This window comes from Leopardus geoffroyi, chromosome B3 (assembly GCF_018350155.1).
Source record: "Leopardus geoffroyi isolate Oge1 chromosome B3, O.geoffroyi_Oge1_pat1.0, whole genome shotgun sequence".
Classification (NCBI taxonomy): domain Eukaryota; kingdom Metazoa; phylum Chordata; class Mammalia; order Carnivora; family Felidae; genus Leopardus; species Leopardus geoffroyi.
The window spans coordinates 116,858,932-116,882,759 of NC_059337.1; the positions used below are offsets into that span (position 1 = coordinate 116,858,932).

The 23,828-nt window shown below is 44.3% G+C and overlaps 1 protein-coding gene across 17 annotated transcripts in view; it reads left to right on the top strand.

Annotated features, from left to right (window-relative positions):
• SIPA1L1 (signal induced proliferation associated 1 like 1) overlaps positions 1 to 23,828 on the top strand; it is a 482,475-nt gene that overhangs the window by 103,769 nt on the left and 354,878 nt on the right. For 3 of the 17 annotated variants that reach the window (XM_045451415.1, XM_045451412.1, XM_045451416.1), the window contains exons 1-2: positions 11,430 to 11,484; positions 12,114 to 12,173. The exons of 3 other annotated variants lie outside the window; for them this stretch is intronic. The gene's annotated coding sequence lies outside the window, so the exon portion shown is untranslated. Of the gene's footprint in view, positions 1 to 11,319; positions 11,534 to 11,635; positions 12,174 to 12,349; positions 12,539 to 23,828 lie in introns of those variants that run through there. 11 more of the 17 variants (XM_045451418.1, XM_045451420.1, XM_045451424.1 and 8 more) reach the window with 9 other exon arrangements.

Consider the following 23,828-nt stretch of genomic DNA (forward strand, 5'->3'; position numbering starts at 1 on the left):
TTTGAGTCTGGAATGAATCTGGGAGGTATTTTCCTTGTGTGGACCAAAGAAAGTCAAGGAAACCATTGTGCAGAGAGAACGCGGTAGCAGGCGATGCAGAGAGAATAGCGCAAGAGTGATGGAAAGAGCTTGGAGGGCACTGTATTTCTACATTTCTGCATTTGTATTTTATTGTGTTAGTATCTTTTGGAGCTCAGGGTTTCCAGAAGTTTCCCTGTTTTATGTAAGCTCGTTCTGAAGGCTTTAAGAAATCTGGAAAGACATGGAGGCCAAGGAGGGAAAAGGGGGTTGTGCATGGCTTTTAGATAACCAACCCACAGAGTCTAAGAAAATGTGTGTAATCTCAGGGCACCTGGCTCTGTCGGTACAGTGTGCGACTCTTGATCTTGGGGTTGTGAGTTCGAGTCCCATGTTGGTGTAGAGATTACTTAAAAATAACATCTTTAAAAAATGCATGTTATCTCATTTAATCCTCAAAACAACCATGTGTTTAAAAAAACAAACATGTGGGGCACCTGGGTGGCTCAGTTGGTTAAGCGTCTGACTTTGGCTCAGGTCATGATCTCACGGTTGGTGAGTTCGAGCCCACATTGGGTTTCCTGATGTTGGCACAGACCCTGCTTTGGATCCTCTGTCTCCTCTCTCTGCCCCTCCCTCACTTGCTCTTTTCTCTCTCTCAAAAATAAATAAACATTAAGTAAGTAAATAAACAATCATGAATATTATTCCCACTTTAAAGGCAAGAAAACTGGGGCACATGGGTGGCTCAGTCGGTTAAGCATCCAACTTCAGTTCAGGTCATGATCTCGGAGTTCTTGAGTTCGAGCCCCGCAGTGGGCTCTGTGCTGACATTTCAGGGCCTGGAGCCTGCTTCAGATTCTGTGTCTCCCTCTCTCTCTTCCCTGCTCACTCTCTGTCCCTCTCCCTCTCTCCGAAATAAATAAACACTGAAAAATAAAATTAAATAAAGGCAAGAAAATCAAGGCTTAGGTAAGTAACTTTTTCCAAAGCCATGGAATGTTTGGAGGTAGAGGTGGGGTGTGAGGCCAGGTCCCTCTGACCCCACCATGCAGAACTGCCCTCAGGTGAAGACCAGTAGGTGTGACACTTTCATTTTTGCTCCCCTAATATCAGTCCCAGCTGGGGGGATTTGAATGGCTTCTATAGACCAATCCTGAATCTTCAAGTAGTCCCCAGTTACTTGGCAGGGATTGTGATTTGAGCCGTCCTCAGAGGAAGTGGGGAACAAAGAAAGCATAACCGTCCAGCAGCCCAAGGACTAGGCACTAAGAGTGGGAGCAGCTGGGAGTAGCAGGTCCGAGAGTCCCACAGCCAACTGGAGCAGCTGGCACAGGCTGGCCGGGCCACAAGCGAGAATGACACCCACTCTAGTGGCACCGACCACAAGAGCGCAACAGGAAAAGGCTGAGGGATTGTCCCGAGTCTCCGCCCCTCTCCAACCTTCCAGCATGAGTTGTGGTGGCCTTTGACATCTGGGATGGGGCTGGGAGTGGGGGATGGGTAGGAGGCAGGAGAGGCCAGGGGAAAGTAAAGACCACAGTTGGAAGGGCGAGATCAATGCAAACGAAGGGAGGTTCAGGAATCTTTGCTCGCTCAGGAGCAAAAGTCCAGACCTCAGATTCTTGACCAGGAGCATATAGACACATGAAAGACGCTAACATGGCAACATACAAACGTTTAGTCCAAAGGGATGGGCTCTTCGCCCTCTCCTTTTGTGTTTAAAGAAATAAAAGTCCAGAAAAATTAAACATTAAACAACTTATTAAAGTTACAGTTGATCTGGTTGAGTTAACATCTGGAAATCCAAGCTGGAATCCAAAGTCTAGTAGATTTTCCTCCACTCCACTGGCTGAGTATCTGCAGCATAAGTAAAAAATTTCATGTAGTGGCCTTGGCTATTTCTCATACCTGAGTAAGTATACTCATCACTACCCCTCAAATGTTAAGGTCAAATGAGATGGAAAGAGACATTTACAAACTTCATCTCTGAAAAGTGATTCGTAAAGTTCAGAGTAAGTGATGAGCTGTTTTAAGACCCTAAACATATTTGAACTATCAGCATATTCATTGTTTCCTCTTTGCCCTCAAATAAAGGCTATGATGGCTTTAACATGCCTGTCATGCTCTTTGGTATGTCCACAAGCAGTCACCCTAATTACGTATGTTTCTTAATTGCATATGAACACACAATGTGTGACCGCTACAGAATCTGCTCTCTCCTTGGATCCCGCAGGACAGGTGCAACTCGAGAGCTCCCACAGCTCCTGGGTTCTTGTGAACATTGCGGTGGCTCTGGCTGGCAATGGAAGGAGGCAGATGGTTCTGGGAGGCCACAGCCCATCACTTCCAAGTCATGAGCAAGCCTCTTTTCATTTCTAGGGATTTAAAAAGACAAGGGAGTGGAGGGAGACCTTTTTTTCCACCTTCCTTCTCGACATATTCTCAATCATGGAATCTGATGAAAGGAATAAAGAGACAGGGTTAGTTGGAAGGAAATTTCCAGCTCCTGAGAGAATGTTCACATTATTTTAAGCAGCACAAAGAGCTCCCTGAAAGGAGATACTACTGGAGAAATGAATAAAAAATCTTTGAAATGGTTCAGAGAAGGTAGATTTCTTTTTAAAAAAAAGTATAGCTGGGGTAGTATGCGCTGATGCTGATGTAGAAAAAGGTCAAAAGGGTTGGTGAGCCAGAACTTTCAGTCCTTCTGGGATTTTTATTGAACCCATGATAGCAAGAAAATCATCAGCAAACCAGGAATGACATGAACAGCTCAAGGAGTATGTTTCAATAGAACATACCTATGAGAATGAGAGAAAATTTGTGAGGGTGCTTTTAATTAAAATGTTATCTAGGGATGTCTGGGTAGCTCAGTGGGTTAAGCGTCTGACTTTGGCTCAGGTTATTATCTCACTGCTTGGCTTGTGAGTTCGAGCCCCGAGTCAGGCTCTGTACTGACACCTCAGAGTCTGGAACATGCTTTGAATTCTCTGTCTCCCTCTCTCTCTCCCCTTCCCCCACTCACATTCTCTCTCTCTCTCTCTCTCTCTCTCTCTCTCTCTCTCTCTTTCAAACATAAATAAACATTAAAAAATGTTATCTAGGGGCACCTGGGTGGCTCAGTCGGTTGAGTGTCTGACTTTGGCTGAGGTCATGATCTCTCGGTTGGTGGGTTTGGGCCCTGCCTCAGGCTCTGTGCTGACAGCTTAGAGCCTAGAGCCTGCTTCAGATTCTCTCTCTCTGCCTCTCCCCTACTCATGCTCTCTCAAAACTAAATAAATGTTTAAAAAAATTTTAAAAAGTTATATAAATCCAATATATCAGCAACTATAAGCTACTGCCTTCCACATTTATGACTCTAGTTCTGACCTCTTCTCTGACCCATGGATTTCTATGTGTGCTATGCCTCCTAAATGCAAATTTGAATACACCTCTGCCTTGCTGAAAATCTTTTAATGGCTCCCTATCGCTTACAGAAGAAAGACCAAGCTCCTTAACGTATCCACAAGGCCCCCTGTGACTGGTCTTCATTCTCTGTTGCCGATATTGGTGCCTAAGCCTGGGGTTGGCTCCCTACCCTTTGCCCCTATATCTTTGTGACTCAAAAAGCTCAAGGAGGCTTCCTTTTTTTTTTTTTTTAATTTTTTTTTTTTCAACGTTTATTTATTTTTGGGACAGAGAGAGACAGAGCATGAACGGGGGAGGGGCAGAGAGAGAGGGAGACACAGAATCGGAAACAGGCTCCAGGCTCTGAGCCATCAGCCCAGAGCCTGACGCAGGGCTTGAACTCACGGACCGCGAGATCGTGATCTGGCTGAAGTCGGACGCTCAACTGACTGTGCCACCCAGGCGCCCCAAGGAGGCTTCCTAAAAGATATGCTTTCTTCCCTTTCTGGGGTAAGGTGAGGCCAGGTAAGTGATTTCGCCACCCCATCAGTATGGAAGCTTTGACTCTGCTCTGCTGTTAAACTTCATTCCTTCCTTCCACAAACGTTCATGGAGTGCCTTGCTTGTGTTAGGAATCGTGCTGGGCAGTGGGGACTTAAGTATGAACAAGACATGGGGCACCCGGACGGCTCAGTCGGTTGAGCATCCGACTTCGGCTCAGGTCATGATCTCACGGTTCGTGAGTTCGAGCCCTGCGTCAGGCTCTGCACTGGCAGCTCGGAGCCTGGAGCCTGCTTCGGATTCTGTGTCTCCCTCTCTTTCTCTGCCCCTCCTCCATTCATGCGCTCGCGCTCTCTCTCTCTCTCTCTCTCTTAAAAATAAACATTTAAAAAAAATTTTTTAAAGTATGAACAAGACAGACATTTGCCTTCACAGAGTTTACACTGAGTAAACTCTGTGTAGTAGTGTCTTATTGCTGTAACAAATTACCCCAAATTTAGTGATTCCAAACAATACAAATTTGTTATCTTGCAGTTCTGAAGGTCGCAAGCCCAAAATGGATTTCAATGAGCTACAATCGAGGTGTCAGCAGGGCTACAAATCCTTCTGAAGGCTCTAGGGGAGAGTCTCCTTCCCTCACTTTGTGCAACTTCAAGAGGCTGCCTACCTTCCTTGGCTTGTGGCCTCTTCCTCCATCATCACAGCCAGGGTGTGACATCTTCAAATCTCTGTCTGACCCTATTTCCATGGTCTTATCTCCTGTGACTCTAACTCTGACCCTCCTACCTCCTTCTTGTGAGAAACTTGTGATTACACATTGGGTCCACTCAGATACCCTAAGGTATGGACCCCCTATCTCCAGGTTTTAATCACATTTGCAAAATCCCTTTTGCCATGGCAGGTGACCAGGTATTAGGACACAGATATCTTAGGGGGAATTAGTCTGTCTACCATACCCTGCAAGTCTTTTTACTTTGTCTTTAAAACAGCATTGCCTGGGGCGTCTGGGTGGCTCAGTCGGTTAAGCGTCCGACTTCAGCTCAGGTCACGATATCACGGTCCGTGAGTTCGAGCCCCACGTCGGGCTCTGGGCTGATGGCTCGGAGCCTGGAGCCTGCTTCAGGTTCTGTGTCTCCCTCTCTCTCTGCCCCTCCCCCGTTCATGCTCGGTCTCTCTCTGTCTCAAAAATAAATAAACGTTAAAAAAAAATTTTTTTTTAAAACAGCATTGCCTGCTTATCCAACAAACATGCATTGAAGGCCTACTCTATACACGCCAGGTGCTGTGCTGGGAATACAGCACGAATAAGGCAGACGTCAACTCCTGTGTTGGGGATCTTACCTTATGAATGCAAGAGAGAGAGAGACACCTACAAAATAACACACGGTTAAGAAGAAAGAGCACCAGGAGCAAGCAGGCAAATGAAGACAACAGTGACCTTTGAACAGACACCTAAAGAAACTCAGGGAGTGAGACACACAGACATTTGGGGGAAGAGCTTTTCAAAATATTTTTTTTTTCAATGTTTTTATTTATTTTTGGGACAGAGAGAGACAGAGCATGAATGGGGGAGGGGCAGAGAGAGAGGGAGACACAGAATCAGAAACAGGCTCCAGGCTCTGAGCCATCAGCCCAGAGCCTGACGCGGGGCTCGAACTCACGGACCGCGAGATCGTGACCTGGCTGAAGTCGGACGCTTAACCGACTGCGCCACCCAGGCGCCCTGGGGAAGAGCTTTTCAGGAAGAGGGAACAGCAAATGCAGGGCCTGGAGGCAGGAGAGTGTCTGGTGTATTCAAGGGAACAGAGAGAAGCCTTTGTAGCCTAGGGGGAGGTGTGCGGGGTGCAGAGGAAGGGGATGAAGTCGGTGCTGTCCAGGGGAGTCAGAGAGAATATTTCCCTGGTCCAGAATGGGAATTTGGCTTTTTCTCTGAATGACATGAGAAAACCTGAAGGCTTTTGAGCAGGGAAGTAACCTGATCTGACTTACTTACGTTCCACACCGTAGGTCCTGTATATAGAACAAATTATTGGGGGGGAAAGGGCAGGAATAGAGAGATCAGAAAGGGGTACCTCTAGGGAGAATATTGTGATTATCCAAGTTGAGAAAAGGCTTGAACCAGAGCCTTGCATTTGGTAGAAAGTGATGGGATTCTACACGTATTTTAAAGGAAGTGCCAACAGAATTCACTAATGGTCTGGATATGTGCCATGAGAGAAGTAGAGAAGTCAAGGATGGTCCCGGACTTTTGCTCTGATCAGAAACCTCTGAAGCTCTGGAAGGGTGCCCTTAACTGAGGTGGGGAAGATTGTAGGAAGGAACTGTTTTTTTGGGGGGAGGGGGCGGGGAATATCTGGAGCTTTTCAGTTTTACACAGGTGAAGTTTGACATTCCTAATACACATCTAGTTGAAGATGTTAACTAGGAGATGGATGTGTTCACCTTAAAAATAAAACCATCAGTTGTTCTACCAACAAAATGGGTTTACTCAGGAATAATGGAGAACTACATTCAGGACAAGCAAGTTATGGAGAAACCACAGGCTAATCCAAAAAGAACGACAGTATTTTATGCAGAAGGAGGAGGAAGTTAGCGGGACTTGTTTTGAAGGGAAGTCCATGGGGCGCCTGGCTGGCTCAGTGGCTTAAGTGTCCGACTTCATCTCAGGTCATGATCTCACGGGTCGTGGGTTTGAGCCCCTAGTTGAGCTCTGTGCTGTCAGTTCAGAGCCTGGAGCCTGCTTCAGATTCCGTGTCTCTCTCTCTCTCTGCCCTTCCCCCACTCACAGTCTCTCTCTCTCGCTCTCAAAAATAAATAAACATTAAAATAATAATAAAATATGGAGGAAGGGAAGTCTGCTGGAGAAAAGCGGGAGTTCAGGGTGATGATGGTTTCTCATTGGCTGAGTTGTGGGAGTAGTGGATTTCTTGTAGGAGATGCAATATACATCTTTTCCCTGTTGAGGCCTGTAATTGATTATCCTTTCCTGTTAAGGATTCTTCTGCCCAAGGTGTGTAATTGACACTTCTAGTGGGAGTCTGTAATTGACAATTGTTTCTGCAATTGAGGTTGAGTGGTAGGGCTCCCTCTTCTAGCCTCTGGACTCCACCTTAGTGAGGTTTCCCTTTATTAGTTTTCACAGATGTAGGAGTCTAGATTTCGGAGAGGTGTCTGGACCAGAGATGTAAATTTGAGGGTAGTCAGAATATGGATGTTACTTAAAGTCACGAGATTGGTGAGATAACCACAGGATGATAAGAGACCACAAAGAGAAGGTGTCTCTAGAGACCTGGGGACTTCTGAGTTTAGAGACTGAAGACTGAGAAGGACAGAAAGCTGGAATAAGAGCCAAGACAGACTCTTAGCCTAAAAGCCACATGAAGAAAGTATTTCAAGGATAAGAGTGAGCAACATTTCCCCACTGCTGAGGGGTCACATGAGGTGAGGATGAGCGCTGACTGCTGGATTTAGCACCAAGGCAGTCACTCAGGACCCTGAGAAGACCTGTTTCCTTGGACTGGTAGGGGTAAAAGGCTGTCCAGGGTGGATTCAAGAGAATGGAGGAGAGGAACTGAATTCAGCAAGCATGGCAAAACCTTTCGGAGATTCCGGGGGTAAAGTGAAGTGGAGGGCGACATGGAATCTAGGGAATGTCTTACTATTATTATTTTTACTATGGCAGATAATGCAGCATGCAGACACTCTTAGAAATGATTCAGTAGAGAGGGGAATTTCCTGATGCAGGAGAGAGGAGGCAATTGCTGAATCGATGTCTCTGGGTCAGAGGGGATGGGACCAGTACACAGTGGGAGAGGTTAGTCTTAGCTTAGAGCGCTGAGGGTTCATCACAAGGGCAGGAGGACAGAAGAGTTCCTCACAGTCAGGCGCAAGTGGTCTGCCAGGTTGTCATCTGATTGCTTCTATTTTATCAATGAAAGAAGAAGCAAGGGCATTAGCTGTAATAAGCCAGAGGTTTGATGAAGGGGGAGAAGGTGTGAAATAGTCCTTTAGAAGAGTTGGGTAGTAGACAAGGAAGTGTACAAGCTTTGCTAAGCAATGTTAATTGATTATAAAGTTGTAGGTATTTAAACATATAATAAATACTATCATGCAGATGGGAGACTGAACTGTTCTACAAAATCTAGTGTTCAGATAACTCAAGTTATATCACATAGGGCTAAAACAATAAAACCCTAAAGTTGAAACAGCATTAGATATAACTTAGTTTTGGATGATTTGGGGGCACCTTGGTCCTTTCTAATAGTTAAGAGTAATTTTTCTGAATATGTATGTGTTAGTAATTCCCTGTAGATGTATAGTCAGTAACAGAAAGTTCTGAACTGATAATGGGATGGCTATGCCAGACTTTAACTGAAAAATATGCAAATGTGAAATGATGTTTATAATATTAAAAAGTATCAGTTTTTGCTTGGTAGGCTTCTGGGTCAAAATTCATTCCACATTGGATATGTTAGGGTGTTTTGTTTTGTAGAACTGAATAACCAGAGGGAAAGTGTTCTAACAAACTAAGAAGGGAATTGGGAGGGAGGAACAGGAAATGACTAGATGTTCTCCTCATCCCTAGGAAGGGTTACACATCCCTTGTGTGTATGTGGGAGGGAGTCAGGCAGAGGTGGGTAGAAGAGCCCAGAGCAAAGAGGCAGGAATGGTGTTGAGATATAATCTGTACTTGGCAAACTCTGTATTCCTACCCTTTTACTCTTCTGTTGCCTCTTGTCTTCTATTTTGAAATCCCAAGAAGGCTAAGAGGATACACAGGGAGTGCCTGACCCAGAAAACGTGCAACTGGAACCTACAGCTTTGGTGGATTTCACCTTTAGCTCCTTCAGTAACGCAAGTGAAAGGTCTGTCATCAGTGAAGGGTAAATAGTAGCCTGGGGCTTTGAAAGAGCAGTTTTAGGTCCCTGGGACAATTTCTCCGATTCAACTCTGTCTGAAGGTTAGGGAAGTTCCCTTCCTAATCTGAGGCCTATACCCACTGTTGAGCCTGATAAGCGTTGAATAAAGTTAATAGATTTGGTTAGCACTTGGATCAGTTATTTCGAATGTATCAAATGGCTATCTGGGAGTCATAAAACAGGTGGCCCTGAAATTGTGACTGTACTGGTGGATGGATACAGATTGGCAGCCATCCTTTAAGGGCAAAATTATGTTAGAAGTTGAGTCAGAGCAAATGAATTACTGATTTACAACAGTGTACTATTCTATGAAAGATGGCTCCTTAAAACACATCAACGGGATGGATGATGATACTCTATTGAGTTTCTTTGTAAAAAAATTTATATTAAAAACACCAGTGTGTAATTTTAAGGCCTGCCTTCCCGCCCTCCCTTCTCTCCTTCCTTTCTTTCTTTTTTCCTTCTCTTCCTCCCACCTCCTTCTAGTTATTTTGGTAGGATGTGGATATATTCAGTTTTGGTCTTTGTTTTGAGTTAGTGTATTTATTAAATAGCAAGGAATCTGTTTCGAGTTAGTGTAAAAACAAATCTTGAACAATGGATTCCCTGTGAAATTACTGTAACATGGTTAATATTTTTGTTGTTTTTATAGTTGAGACAAGAGAAACTTTAAAATCAACTTGTCCACACTTAAATAACTTTGTGAAACAGATCTATAAAATGAAACACTCATTTGTTATTTTTTTATATAAACGGGAAAATATGTTATTTATTGGAAATTTTTATAGGTCTAAGAGCTATAGAATTTTAAAGCTGTACGATCTCATATCTGGGCTATCCCCTCATCTTACAGATGAAGAATTGGATTAAATGACTTCTCAAGGAGACTCAATTATTAGGGACACAGAAAAACTCAAACCTAGTCTCCTGAAGTTAGCCAGTGCTTTTCTTTTTTTTTTTTTTAATTTTTTTTTCAACGTTTATTTATTTTTGGGACAGAGAGAGACAGAGCATGAACGGGGGAGGGACAGAGAGAGAGGGAGACACAGAATCGGAAACAGGCTCTAGGCTCTGAGCCATCAGCCCAGAGCCTGACGCGGGGCTCGAACTCCCGGACCGTGAGATCGTAACCTGGCTGAAGTGGGACGCTCAACCGACTGTGCCACCCAGGCGCCCCTAGCCAGTGCTTTTCAATCACTGTATCATTTAGGTTTCTAAGGTAAAAACTTTCATCAACCTAGTGCTTTAAGCTTGCACTTGACCCAAAAGAGTCTTAACTGCCTAGTCTTCATGCCCTTTCCTAGGTTTTCTAGTTCTGTGGGATTGAATTAAATCACAGTTTTCTCATATTAATGTAAGTAGGAATGGGATTTATTAGTTTTTTATTGAGATATAATTCACTATACCATGGAATCTATTTTTCACTCATCCCTTTTGAAATCTAAAGTTTAAGCTTAACTTCCATTCACAGCATCCATTTTATTTAGGCACTATTTAAAGCCCCCAAAGAAAAGTTTCTACGATTAAAAGAAGAAACAGGGTGTGAAAAGATTTCGTCTTCATCCTTAGCAGCATTTTGAAGTAGGTTTGGAGGCCTCTGAAAAGCTTAATGATTAAACAAAACAAAACAAAATAACTACCCCCCCCTTCACCCCGGGGTTTTTTAATGAGACAAAGATGGAGAAAGGACTAGAACTATTGAAAAACAGACACATTCTGTGTGAACAGAAACGCGCAGATAGAAATAGAGTACAAAATATGGCTGTGGAGCAGAAACTTACCTTCTAAGGTAAATAGAGAAATAGATACATACTCTACCGGGTAGGGTGAAAGGAAAGTATTAGAACACGCACAGACTCCTGTGCTCCTTTTTTCCCCCAATAGACATTAAGTAAATAGCTACTATGTACCAAGTCTGTGGAGGCGCTGAGAACACAAACATGAAGAAGCTGCCAGATCCTCAAGGAGCCCAGCCTGGTGGTGGTGGTGATGGGGAGGCGGCGGAGGGAGGAGAGAGGGAGCCTAAGGAGTGGAGGCTGACGGATGAGATTAGACGGGAGGGCTGAAAAACTGAATATACAGTTGATATTTGGGGATACAGATATGTGCTGGCTTCTGTGACAGAAATCTCCCCCTGAACCTCTGGGGGAAAAAATTAGCTTCATTTGCCAAATTTGGCCAGATATGACGCTGTTCTACAGATGTCCTCTCGAATAGGCTTAAAAATCCTCCTCTCGCTTCTGGCCCTCGATTTCCCCACCATTAGGGTGTCTGGCAAGGGAGGGGGCAGGTTGAAAACTGCACCCACGTTTGCAGCCTCGGCTCTCTGCTGGAGACAGGAATCCAGGGCTTTGCCGTCGTCATAGCAACTAGGAGTTCCGCGGTCCCCCACCTTCCTCCAACTCCTACTTCCCCCGCCGGCCTGGCAGAGCCGCCGCTTCTCTCGCGAGATTTGAGCGCAGTGCCGAGCGGCCCAGAGGTGATCTCACCCGAGACTTGCGGAGGGAGGGAGTGAAGGAGGGGAAGGAATGGGGCGGGGAGGCGGGGAGGCGGGGAGGCGAGGGGAGTGGAAGGGAGGGAAGGGCGAGTGAGGCGCCGCCACCGCCGGCAACTTTGTGAGCGAGTTCAGTGCGTGCGTGAGCGAGTAAGCGAAAAAGTCAGTGCGGCGCCGACTTCCCGGGAGGAGGGTCCCCGGGGAGGGCCAGGTCTGGGCTTCAGAGGCCGCCCCCCAGCCACTCCATCTCTTCCCGCCTCCGTGGCTCCCTCCCCATTTCCTCCCCCCACCGGTCCTCCCGGGCCTTCCCACCCCCGTCTGCAGTTACCTGTCTCCTCCCCCCACTCGACACGCACGTCCCCTTCCCCTGCGTCCACCTTCGACCTCCAAGACCCCGGCCCCCCAGCCACCCCATCCCCGCTTTACTCGCCGGCTGCCCCCGCCCCCAGCTTTTTCTCCTGGGGGCTGGCGGGCGGCATGGGGGGCGCTGAACCTCGGAGGCGGCGCGAGCGGGGACCAAGACGCCCAGACAATAGTTGATGCCCGGGGACGGGGGCACCTCCGTCCCCCACTCCTCCAGGAGCGCGGCCCCCACAGGCTGCTCTCCAGCTTGCTTTCCGGGTTCCCCTCGGAGTGGAGCTCGGGAGTTGGGCAGATTCCGCCGCCACCTCCCCCGGGCCCCCCTCCGCTAGCCGCCCGCCCCGGCCCGGCCTCGCTGCCCGCCGTTCTCCGCAGAGGAGGCGGCGAGTGAGCGCGCGCCGACCGTCCACACGGTTTCTCTTTCTCCCTAGGGAGAGCGCGCGGCGGACTCGCCCCGGACGCGCGGTGGCACCGGGAGGCCGGGCAGAGCGGTAAGTGGCTCCCGCGCCCCGGGTCCGGGCAGGGGAGCGGGGGTGAAGGACTGTTGACAGCCCCCCCCTCCCCGCCCTCATTGCATTTCTGGCCGGGGCTCGGGTGCAGGGCCCGGAGCGGGATTCCGGAGGCCGGTCAAAGTTTTATTTCCGATTTGGTGGCGTGCTGATAGCGCAGCCCGGCGGGGGCGAGTCCGGGCTGCACCGCGCACGGCGCGCGCGCACGCACCTAGGAACCCGAAGCTGCATAACTACCGGCAGAGCGCCTCCGCCAGAGGCCGGGAGACCCGCGCCCCCGTCGGGGTGGCTGCGCCCACCCGGCAGCTCTCGTCTCCACCGGGCACCCTTCCCCTTCAGTCACCTGGGTGAGCGCTTTGCAGGCTGCGTTGGAAAGGACAGGCCGAGGGGTTTAGTCATGGGAAAGGGAGAAGAGAGCTCGGTGCCCGCGGGTGGTTAATTTCTCTCCCCGGGTCCGGGGGACAGGGAAAGTAGGGGATGCTCTAACCTGCTTTCCTTGGAGCAAGTAAACCTCGAGAGGGCTGGGGAGGCGTGAGGGTGCTTCAGAAAGAACTTTTCCTCTTTAGCCTCATCTGTTTCCAACTTCTCCTGCCCTTAAAGGAAATTTGCGAGGCTCCCTATCGCTTCACGGCATATGTGCGTGGACATGTAGCCGTATTGGGCAGGTTGAAATTTCGAGTTTGACCGTTCGTTAAATATAGAGACAAGGGAAATGGCTCACTTTAGGGAAGATGTTGTTTAATTGAGTTGTTGGTATTCGTTTTTGAAGGGAAGCATTTGGGGACTGATGGTCCCTAGAGACGGCGTTTACCTTAATAGATTTAATTTTTCATGACGGGTGTTTTAGAGATTAACATTCACTGAAACTCTTACTACCTGCTGGACGATTATATTTCTAAACTGGGAGCCAGTGAGTGATGCGATGCAAATTTCAGAGTAAAGGTGTCGTCTTTCATCGGGTTCCAGGTCTATCTGGATGAACTGGGGTTGGCGTTTCCTCTATAAAGTAAGCCTTTCATGTTGAAACTCTGACTCAGACTCTTAAAGCCATTGTTTTTATACTGGTACTCTGTGGGAGTTAAGTGTCAACTTTCTCTTCTTTTCTCATATGGAATATTCATCCAAGGCAAAGATTCTCTGACTTAATCTTCTGGAAAAGTACAAGATTAAGTCCTATAGAATCATACTCTGCAGCCAGTTTAGTAACAGTATTAATTTTCTATATAATCCTGATTTAATGACTTTCACTTTTCTCTTATTTTTTGAAGGCTGCAGTTAAGTCACCTTTAACTAGGGTGGGGAAAAAAAAACCAAAAACGATGGGAATAATATAGAACAGTGGTAACAGCAGTAGTCTCAAATAAAAGGTTTATGTAAAGCAGTTTATGGTCACTGATGTGTCCAAGTAGTAGATGACATGCCAGTTATTAACGAGAATATTAATATTAAAGCATTTCTCCCATGGAATAAATTACTTATACTGAGGCATCAGCAATTAGCAGTGCATTTAAAATGACTTGGGTAATGATTTGCTCATAAATGGTTAAGGGCAAACTAAGAGATTTTGGGGGATGGATGGCTTTATGTGGGTGACAACTTATTTTCTTATCTCATTATGCTTAAGTAAAGGACTCTTGAAATTGACTGTATCATTAGATTTCTCTAGTTGACAGAGAGAACAAGTTTGGCAAGTGGCTCAAGATAGTCAGTAGGTGTTGCTGTTAGCTTCTCTGCGGTTCCTGGTGCTGCTCCTCCGGTTTGAAATTGCAGTTCTAGTACAGAGAACTTTTCAGATCTGAAGTGTCAGGCAATTGTTAGGATCCTATGGGAAGGTTGACTTGAACCCTTGGTAATAAATCCAGAGCCCCTCGCTTAGATTGTATACTGAGATTCATTTAACTCTTTTCTTTCACTGTTACTTTCTGGCATTTGTATTTACTTAACTTTGCTTTTGCTTTGAATTACATCAGTAATTTTGTTGTAGTGCCCTCTGCCCCACCAATTTTTTAAAACAACTTTAAAAAACTTAAAAAAAACCTTAAAGTCATAGATTGAAGATTGCTTGATCTCAGTGGTGTTGTAGACTTTAGGGGGGATCTTGGTTGACTGAGTTGAGACGTATATAAATCCTATGTTAAATTTACAGTTTGAGTTTTTCAATAAATGGCTGTTTTCTGTCTCTTTGAGCTGTGAAACAGAAGTATGAGAGGTAGAACAGTGTAAGAGTACAGATTCCCTGAATCTTTCCAATTGAGGGGAAAGTATGTAGTGATTGATAAGAACATGATTCTTATCAGTCCTCATGGCTGTGTTATCATTTCTGTTAGTCCAGATCAGTGTGTGTATAAAGTATGGATATCCTGAAGATTTCCAGGTGACCTCTCACATTTGGGCTTTTGGTTCACTGATCAAATTGGAGTTTCTCTGAGGAAGACACATAGATTCATCCTTCTAATGGAGAGCTAGATCTCTGATATGGAATGCCTCTTTCTACTGTTTTGTTTTATTTTTTTTTTCTTTCTATCTTTTGAATCAGATCATAGGAGATCATACCTCAAATTCAGAAGAAAAAAATTTCCCCCCATAGTATCACTGTATTCCTAATCTTTTGAGGTTTATGGTGAGTCAGGCAATATTTGCTCAGTGCCTCTATCTGGGAGGTGTGCTGTTGGGCCCTGTGATTCCAGTGGGGCCATTTGTAGTAACCTTTCCGGGTTTGGTATTATAATATGCCGATGTTCCCAGAAAGGTTTTGCGTAGCAGGCAATCAATTATTTTTAAATTTTAACTTACTAATTTTTGAAATAATGGAGCCCAATATTTGTCCTCAGGAGGTCTGGGTTTCAAATTTTCTGGCTAGGGGATCTTAAAAAATAATCAAACTCTCTGAACTGTCTTTCGGAAAAACTGTCTTTTTCTGCAGAGATGGGCATAATGCTTGTTTCACAGCTTTGCTGCAAGAATTAATGAGAAAATATGTTTGAAAGTACTTTGTAAGTCATAAAGTCTTATTTGCAATTGCATTTTCTTTCTGATCGACAGATTCATAGATTATTGAAGCTAGAAGGGATTTTAAACTGAAATCATTTGGCCCATTTTCTCCATTTTACAGGTGAGGAAACTGAGGCCTAGAAAGTTGAAGTGATTTGTGCAAGGTTATAGAAGAACTAGTTAGTTAGCGATCAGGCAGTGATTGGAAGTCAGGTTTCCAGATTTAACTGTACTCCTTTGTTTCCTGTTTTTTTCCCCTTTGAGTCTGTAGATTAAAATTTGTTTACTACTCCCTCTCCTCCTCTTAATTGTTCAGGGTTGGTTAAGTGTCTACAATGAGAAGAAGCAAAGCTTAAGGAAACAAAATCCACAGTAAGGTTGAAACGCTATGTAAACAGCATTGATGTAGTATTTGGTAAGGAAGCTTTAGAGTTACTCAAACTACAAAGTTATGGAAAAAGAAATTATGAGTTAGTTAAAGTATCTACATGGTAGAGCTGGTAGGCTTTTCCCCCCGTTTTTTTTTTTTTTTTTTTTTTTTTTTTTTTTTGGTGAAGGATAGATATTATTATTAACTCAGCATAATTTAGAGAAAGCAAACTTCATTTGTTCTAGTTTACCATTTTCTTCCCTTCTTTATCTCATTTTTCATTTGTAAACGAAAGTGGCTGTACCTTCCCTGTTTCTGGTGGCAACTTGTAGACCTTCTCTCTGAGTTGCGTATAAGTGTTACCAGGCGGTGGGGGTTTGGTGGGGAGGATGGGTCAGGCGGAGGGATAATTGCACATAAAACAGGAACTTGTTGAAGGAGCTTCCTGCTGAAAATGCAACTTATTTATATAGCACCACCCTACCTGCCGCTGGAGTAATCCGACCCAGGAGAGAAGAAATATCCCTGCCAGTTGGGTGACTGCACTTTAGATGAGGGGCTCTCCTTTTTCCTGGGAGGATTAAGCATTATATTATTCTTTCAGTGCTCATCCACAACTCTGTGTTTTGTTCCACGTACCGCGCTATTTAAAATCTGGGTGTTCCACTACCTCTTGAGATTGACAACCCAACTTTCTATCCAGTTCTTACACCAAAAGTATCCTTTGTTGGTATAAGAAGTAAATTGACCTTATTAGTTGTTTTTCCCCCCTCTATGTCTAGCTAGTAAAAAGAAAAAAAAGCCAAACAAAGTCCACACACCTGTCTGGCACTTAATTTTCCATAGGTTAGATGTAAATGAATTATGTGTGCATGATAACTCTTCTTCGGGTGGGCTTTTGATGAGCTCTGGAGTGAGTCAGAAGCATGGGAAAGAATCCCTTCGCTCGGGATCTCTCCAACATGTGGTTTGAGCCAGGGATGGAATGAGGTGTGTGACTGGCTTTGTGAGCACAAGGGGAAGGAGACCCATCGGGGTCTGTCTTCCGAGGTAGGGGCCGGCCCACATCCATCTTCTGCTTTAATTTTGGCCTGGGGAGAGTAAAGAGAACATGAGTGTTTTCTTGAAGACCAAGAGGGATGACCCCGAAATGCCATGGAGGAACCTCAGGGGCAGTTTCAGTCGACCCCTCCTACACCAGCAGTGTCGTGGTGGGTCTGCCGCGGCGTCCTGCGAGGCCCTTTCTCTTTGCTTCTGGAAGTCTGGGATGAGAGTTTTCGGTCTTTAGATTTCTAATTTGTTACTTGTCATGTCGCACCAACTTCTCCCTCTAATTAGGATTATAGTATGCCTCACTTTAAATTGTGGGAAACAGGCAATTACATAATGTTAGATTTCCCTCTTTCAATTCAGGAGAGGCGGGAGCGTGCAGGCGGGTTGGAGTGCGCAGGCTTGGAGAGGGAGGGTGTCTGGTTTGCGCCAGCACAGGGGTCACTTGGAGGCAACTCGGGCGGGCAGGACAGGACGTGGAGCCTCGGCCCCCACCGGCTTCTTTTTCCTCTTTCCTCCCCCAGAGCGGGTCCGGGTTAAATGACTTTCGCAGATACGATAGTTAATTTTGGTTATTCCTCTTTTCTTCCACAAAGCCGTCTTCTCCCACAGCTACAGGTACAATCATTAATTGGTTTTTGTGGTTTAGGGTCTTGCTTCCTTTTAGAATGAGTTCTGAACTGCTCACAAGAAAGCTAGTGAGAAAGGAAAAGCAAAGGGTTTCATGGTGAATGATCACGTTTCTGTAATCCAGACTTGACTGTGATCAGTCCCTTTTCCTTGGGTCCCTTTATTATTATTATTATTGTTATTATTATTATTTCATATTCTAGAGTTATTTGCCTAGGTAGGTATTCTGGTTGGATATATTATGAGCTCCTTGCATTCCCTTTAACAGTCTTAGTTCCCAGAACTGACTGTTGGGTTTTACAAGTTTCTTTGTGGCTTGTAATGCTCTCAGAGAAGCAGCTGACAGCTGAACTGTGGTATCTCATGCTTTCAGGAAGAGTTAGTACTTGTAAGGAGAGGCCTATAAGATCTATCCTTATAAATTAGTTGCACGTCCTAAAATTTTCACCCAATTTGGTTAGTATTGCTGGCTTCACCTATGTGTACCTAGGAAAAAAGTGGAAAGCAGTGTTTTCCCAGATTTTTGCAAGAAATGTCAGTTTGTGACTTGTTGGAACCAAACTGCTTTTCTTTAAAAAAAATTTTTTTTTCAATGTTTATTTATTTTTGAGACAGAGAGACAGAGCATGAACGGGGGAGGGTCAGAAGACACAGAATCTGAAATAGGCTCCAGGCTCTGAGCTGTCAGCACAGAGCCCGACGCCGGGCTCGAGCTCATGGACCATGAGATCATGACCTTAGCCGAAGTCGGACGCTTAACCGACTAAGCCACCCAGGCGCCCCCAAACTGCTTTTCTTTAGAAGACTTCAAAAATACATGTTCCTCTCCTTGCACTGCAGCTTGATGTGTGGTTGATTTACCGCCTCCCTTTTCCTAGGCCTAATTCTGGCTGCTCCTGTGAAAACCTCAGAAGGTTTTGCCCGTTTACTTTGCCCAAGTCTAATTTCTGAGCGGCTGGCGTTTCCTACGTAAAGAGAGTGTGCTGTGTGTCTGTATGTGTTTGGGGTGGGGTTTGACTCATGGCTCAGAAACCTGTGAGGATGGCTTGCCCCGGTGAAGACCCAGTGTGGTTCCTCTCTTCTAGTTTGGGAGGTGCCTGTGATTCTTCAGAGCGTCTCCTTGTTACTTTATTTTATTTTTTTAAAGATCTTAGTGCTAATCCTTTGTAATAGGAAATGAGGTATAATAATTGCAAAACAAAATGTTTCAGTAGGTAAATGATAGGTTATGGAGAGCTACAGCGTTCACAGAAAAGGCTCATTCAGAGTTCGAGAACGTCAGCCTAATAATTGCTTTCGGTGGGATTGTTCTGAAGGCCGTTTTCAAGGCAGTGTTTTAAAATAGTGGTTTTCAGCAGTTTGGGTAGGATGTGTGTTTTGGGGGAGCAGGAAGTGCTTGGGTGGAGAGGGTAGGGGATCACCGTGAACTCTGGGGCTTTTCTCCGGGGCAGCAGGCGAGATATCAGGTGGATGGAGGGTTGAAGAGACTCAGTGGATGATTCTGTTATGCTTCTCCCCCACCCAGTTGAGAGCACAGTAGTTTTTGTATCGTTTTTGAACTTCTGCTTGACAATAAGGTAGACCAGTAGTAGGCTTAAAGCAGAGAGCAGCTGGCTGGGAGTATGTAAACTTAATTTTGAATGGGTGAGAAGGAGAGAGCCTCTGGTCCTCTGTGCTAGCCATTGACTAAAAAAGATAACTTGGAAAAAATCTCTGGAAATGAGTGCCAACACCTCAAAGGGTCAGGCTGCTTCGATTCTGCAGTGGAGGTAGAACGTGAAAATCCAATTTGGGGGGCGCCTGGGTGGCGCAGTCGGTTAAGCGTCCGACTTCAGCCAGGTCACGATCTCGCGGTCCGTGAGTTCGAGCCCCGCGTCAGGCTCTGAGCTGATGGCTCAGAGCCTGGAGCCTGTTTCCGATTCTGTGTCTCCCTCTCTCTCTGCCCCTCCCCCGTTCATGCTCTGTCTCTCTCTGTCCCAAAAATAAATAAACGTTGAAAATCCAATTTGGTAATTCTGTGTTGGCATTTAGACGTTTTTGTTTGTTTTTTTAACGTATGTTTATTTCTGAGGCAGAGACAGAGCATGAGTGGGGGAGGGGCAGAGAGAGAGAGAGGGAGACAGAATCCAAAGCAGGCTCCAGGCTCTGAGCTGTCAGCACAGAGCCCGACGCGGGGCTCGAACTCACAGACCGTGAGATCATGACCGGGGGCCACCTGGGCGCCCCTCACGTTTTTTTTACTGTCGTAAAAAAACATGTGACACAGTTGACAATCTTAACCATTTTTAAGTGTGAAGTACATTCGTGTTCTGAAGCAGATCTTCAGAACTTTCTCATCTTGCCAATCTGAAACTACACCCATGAAATGGTTCCCCTCTCCCTTTCCCCTTATCCCTCGCCACTGCCATTCTACTTTCTGTTTCTGTGACTCTGTCTGCTGTAGATACCTCACATAAGTGGAATCATGCGGTATTTGTTTTTTTGTGACTGGCTTATTTCACTTAGCATAAAGTCTTCAAGGTTTATACATGTTGGCATATAGCAGGATTTCCTTCTTTTGAGGCTGAATAATATTCCATGCTGTGTATATACCATATTTTGTTTATCTACTCATCCATTTATTGACGTTCTGGTTGCTTCCACCTCTTGGCTACTGTGGATAATGCTGGTATGAACATGGATGTACAAATGTATCTTTCAGGCCTTGCTTTCAGTCCTTTTGAATATACACACAAGTGGGATTGCTGGATCAGATGGTAGTTCTATTTTGAAATTTTTGAGTAATCTCCATACTATTTTTCATAGTAGTTGTAAAACCGCAGTGGTTTTACACTCCCACCAGCAGTGTATGAAGGTTCCAGTGTCTCCACATCCTTGTCAGCACTTGTTATTTTCTTTTTTTTTCCATAGTAGTCATCCTAAGAGTGTGAGGTGGTATCTCATTGTGGTTTTGATTTGCATTTCTCTGATAAATGATGTTGAGCGTCTTTCATATGCTTGTTGGCTATTTGTATATCATCTCTGGAGAAATGTCTATTCAAATCCTTTGCCCATTTTTCAATGGGGTTATTTGACTTTTTGTTGTTGAGTCGTAGGAGTCCTTTATATATTCTGGGTATTAACCCCTTATCAGATATATGATTTGCCTGTATTTCCTCCTATTCTGTGGGTTGCCTTTTCACTCTGTTGATTGTATCCTTTGATGCACAAAAGTTTTAAAAATTTGTCTATTTTTCCTTTTGTTGCCTGTGCTTTTGGCATCATATCCAAGAAGTTATTGCTAAGACCAGTGTCGTGAAACTTCCTTCCTATGTTTTCTTCTAGAAATTTTATAGTTTCAGTTCTTATGTTTAGGTCTTTAATCGATTTTGAGTTAATTTTTGTGTATGGTATAAGATGAGGGTCCAACTTAATTCTTTTGCGTATGGATATCCAGTTCTCTCTCTCAACACTATTTGTTGAAGAGATTGTCCTTTCCTCATCGAATGGTCTTGGCTCCCTTGTTGAAGATCAGTTGACCATTTACACAAGGGTTTATTTCTGGGCTGTCTACTCTCTTGGTCTGTCTGTTTGTCTTTATGCCAGCACCAGAACTGTCTTGATTATATTAGCTTTGCAGTATATTAAAATCAGGAAGTGTGAATGTCACTTTTAATTTATGCCATTCTAGGTGTTAAGTAATGGAGAATAGAGAAGTCAACAATTGAGAAAACAATTTGTAGAATTTTTCATTTTTTTGAGGGGATTAGATGCATTTAAAGAATGAAGTAAAGTGATTTAAATGGTAGAATGTATGAAGGCTATCAGCTGGCAACTCATATAGTAAGAGCTGTGTGTCTAGCACTTCCTGGTTTACAAAGTTATTTCACAGATATCTAGTCCAATGGCTTGGGAAAGTTTCAAAAGGCAATGGACCTTGAATTGATCTTGAAGATTGGATGTGTGTCCCCCTGGATCAGTTGTATCACAGTGTTATAGGGAAGCCTCTAGTGGTAATCTCAAGATTATTAAATTTATTTTTTAATGTTTGGTTTATTTTTGACAGAGAGAGACAGAGCATGATTGGGGGAGGGGCAGAGAGAGAGGGAGACACAGAATCCGAAGCAGGCTCCAGGCTCTGAGCGGTCAGCACAGAGCCCGATGAGGGGCTCGAACCTACAGACCGCGAGATCATGACCTGAGCCGAAATTGGATGCTCAACCGACTGAGCCACCCAGGCGCCCCTCAGTGGTATCAATTATTGTAAGAACTGTCACGGTGGCATTTTTTTCCTTGACACTATCTTTTCCTCTTCTAGGTCAGTTGATTCTGATTTTCCACATCTGCTTATTGAATAGTGGTAGACCACATACAAAGATAGAATATTTAGCCACAGCACTGTTTTCTTTTCTGGGATGTGCAAAGAACAAAAAACTAACCTGGCTCGGTTGTACAGGATGAACTGAATGAGAGAGATTGGAACCAGAATAGCAAATTAAGTGACCGTTTTAGTAAGTAATTTAGGCTACTTAAGTCATACTTTGTTATCTTGACAAAACTGTGAGGATAGTTTTGGTTGAGTGTCTTACTTGAGGGGCCATTGGTAGAATTGCTGTGGAGGAAAGTGTAGTATGTTTGCACCTAGTAGGCCTGAAGTAAAGATTTGTTCGGTGGTGACCAAATGAATTTATGTCTACATGGGTGAATCTCTGAGGAGTAACTTACTCACTTATCCTGTATTTATTGACTCCCACTATAATGCCAGGGGCTAGTGGCTGCTTGTAGTGACAAAAGAATGTCTTGATTCCTGCTCTCTTGTGGCTGATAACTCTTCTAGTGATTGATAAGGTCCTTTTCAGCGTTCTGTTCCTCCTCTGGCTGATTTTTCTTTGAGTCAGAGGCCACCTGTTTTACCGCTGATGCAAAACAATTGTAGTTACTTATTATGAAAATAGTCCTGTGTTAAATATTCTTTGTATAGAAGAAGAAAGAAACCCTAGACAGTTCTGCCTTTTCGGTTTCCAAGGAGATAGGTCTTGGCAACATTTATTTTATCAAGTGCTTTTCTAAGTGACAGAACTAATGAATTTTAGGCTCAAATGAGTTTTGGTTAAGTTTTTCCTGAGGACCCAGATGAGGTTTTCAAATCTTGGTTTCCTCTACTTCCACATCTGTTCCAAAAGAATCTGGAAACCTAGTTTTGGTTAATCTGGATTTTTCCATTAACTGTCTGACCTTAAAAGAGTTATATACCCTTTTCGGATCTTCGTTTTTTCACTCGTTCAACACATTTTAATTGTTCGCTTATTACCTACCACGTATCTTTTCATTTGTAAGAGGAAGAAGGTTGAAGATTGGATTAAGTTTCCTTTAAGGCCAACTGTTAAAATTCTGTGAATTTATTTTTGTGATTTAGGAGATTTAAGGCTTTTTACGGATAGTAGGAATGTTTTTGAAAGAACTAAAGAAAGAAGTTCAGAGAATTTGTTTTTAACTCTAAAACATTTTAGTGAGAAACTTCTGTAATGGTGGATAATTTTAGCATTAGTTTCACTCTGATCTGAAAACAATCAACATTTTAACTTCACTCTGAGAGTCCTTATAATTTTGGTAGGAGACAATTCTGAAGCTTACTTTTCTGCTGTTACTTGTAATACCCTAGAAACTTAATTCCTGTTTCAGAAGATTGATATAATGCCAGTGTGGGAGATTTTGAAATGCTTATCACCCTTTTTCTAGGTGCTTGGATCCGAGTCTTTTAAAGTCCTTGTCATTTACGTGCATGGTAGTCTTGAGATGCGGTGCCGTCATGTTACTGAATGTAGAAAGTCACACTGAAAATCTGGTTACCAGTGCTGTGATAATTAAGCTGTCAATTGTCCCATGTTACCAAATATGTAATATTCACATAACCTAGTGTGAGATTTTATGGCTTTATAAAATGATATTTTCTTACGAATTTGTTGTTAGAAATTGAACATTGTATTGATTATGTGTGATAGGATTCAGTTATTCAAAGTAAGATTTAAGAATTTCTTCCCCTGGGGGTGCCTGGGTGGCTCAGTTGGTTGAGTGTCCATTTCTTGATTTCATGATTGATGATTTCAATCATGATGATCATGATTTTCATGATCCCAGGGTCATGGGGTCAAGCCCCACATCGGGCTCTGTGCTCAGTGTGGAGCCCGCTTCAGACTCACTCACTCTCTCTCTCTCTCTCCCTCTCCCCCCCCCCCCACCTTGTGTGTGCGCTCTCTCTCTCTCTCTCTCTCTCTCTCAAATAAAAAAAATAAAAGAAAAAGAATTTCTTCCCATGTGCATTATTTGCTGTTATAAATCTGGTCTCATTGTTACTAAGAGCCCTGGAAGATTTGTGTAATCCTGGCTTTTGAATTTGGCCACTTGTCTTTTGTTTACTAGTCAGCATTATTCACTGAGCATCTTCTGGATGGCAGATACTGTTTCATCCTATATGTACAATAATGAACCACTCTGGATGAGATGGGAAGCCACCAGAGGGTTTTCTAAAAGGGTTTCATCTGACGTATTTTTGAAGCAAAAAACTTGGTTATGTAGAGAATAGAATAAAGTATGTATGTTTGGGGGACTAAGGTGGA